Genomic DNA, 2,025 nt, shown 5'->3' with positions numbered 1-2,025 from the left:
GTTCTATACCAAAAACATGATTCAATTGTTGATATCATAACAAATAAAGAATAACATAGATGTGGTGGAAGTCAACAAAGGCTAATCTTGAAGGTTGGCTTGAAGCACGTATATACTTGTTTGCATGTTAATAAAGTGCATATTTGGATTAAGAGAATGTAATATTCAAATATAAGTACTTACTCAAATGCTTACATGAGATTTTATGGAATGAGTTCTAAGTGAATATGTAGAAATGGAAATAGTTGGAAAGGCTCAAATAGTGGCCTTAACATTGGATTCTATGGTTAGGAATTGAGTACACTACTCAAAATTTGTTAAAGGCTAAGTTAGATGATCATCACTAGATGTAAGCAGTGAATTTTTGGATGAATGACATTGTGGAAGGTCATGCCTTGGAATTTGTATTTGACTAGTAGTATTTTTGACAAATGCCTTATAATTATTTAATGAAGATAGATGGTAGGTTGATTAATAAATTATGATGTTGATAACATTATTTATGGTGGAATTATGCACACTTTTGAGTTTTTCTATGACGGATTCAACATAACACTTAGGTGGGTGGTAATGGGGGGCTGTTGGAGTCATGGGAAGACTTGATGGTGGAGTTGAATATTCATGCCACTTAAGATTCATATTTGGTAGATGTAGAGAGCCTTGAAAGTGAACAATAAATACAATACCAAAATCATGTAGAAGTCAATGAAATTGGGTGTTGGGAAGAGATACAATTCTTTGCAGTAGTTAATGGTATCTTATAACAAGATAGAGCCTTGAGATACATCTAGAGTGTACAATGATACACAGTATGAAACAGACATAAAAAAGAGATTTAGTTGACCCCAGTCATAATGATCAAGAAAGTGTAATTATGAAAAGGTTAAGAGAGTTAGTATATTTAGAGGGAAGTCTAGAAGAATTGAGGTGGTAGAGTAGTGATGAAGTTAGTTACATGCATACTTGAACTATAAACATAGAGATGTTGACTAATATTGTTGAACCCCTAGTTGTTGTAGAAGTTGTAGAAGGATAGAGTCAAGAATAAGAGGCATTTGAGTATATTCCTTATTGGTTCACTAATATTGTGGATGTTTATCATTAAGAAGGAAAATCAAAATGACAATGATGCCAGTCTATCCAACGTCATACCCGCGCAATTTTTTTTTCACGAGTCAAATTCCAATTATGGTCATCACACATAGTGGGAAGTGTTTATGTTGTTATTAGTCAAAGTGATGTCCATGAATCACTTGAGTGTGACTTCCAAAAGTAGCCAAAAGATGTATAGAATGATATCCAATTCAATGAGTGTGTTGGTAGGGACATCCCCCTTCATACAACAACCTGTTGATGCCTCGAAAATCGCTGCAACAACATTGCGGGATAACCACCCAGTCCGGACCTTAGTACAGCTCCTTTTCCGTTTGAAATGGTGGCTCCGACTGGGGATAATGGGACCAGTTTCCCAGCAATGAATAAACGGGATGAATGGATAATTTATTGACTAATCTAATGATGGGCGACTAACTAACTCTATCAGCAAAATAAAAGAATTATGACTTATCCCGGGAACTATTGTACTTTGAAGTGTAGCGCTTGATGATCTATGTCTATGGACAGGCATATAGATGACTCCATCTAATAGACATGGACATTAATTCATTCAAGGATTACTTTGCTTAAATAGTTAAAAAAAAGCGATTAAAGCAATATTACTACACTTATCATTTATATCATCGACACATATATGATTAAAAGAAAAGCATACCATAAACATCCAATAGTGGAAGGAATACAGAACTGCTGTTAAGACACATACATATATTCGATAATAGCAAAGGAAATCAAATAAAAATTCATATGAAAAGAATGGATTTAGACATAGATAATAGTACCATATGAGCTGATAAACACTCCCAATATCAATCGCTATCTGTGATTCTTCCTTCAACGCAGAAATGCTTTTAAACACAGACAATAGTGCACATTTGCATAAAAGCTGCCTTGTTGAAATTAGAATAA

Source organism: Pinus tabuliformis, chromosome 4_1 (genome assembly GCF_031772625.1).
Source record: "Pinus tabuliformis cultivar Carrire ecotype Pingquan chromosome 4_1, CPIR1, whole genome shotgun sequence".
Taxonomy (NCBI): Eukaryota; Viridiplantae; Streptophyta; class Pinopsida; order Pinales; family Pinaceae; genus Pinus; species Pinus tabuliformis.
The sequence above is the reverse complement of the archived record's forward strand: the minus strand, read 5'-3'. Positions refer to the sequence as shown.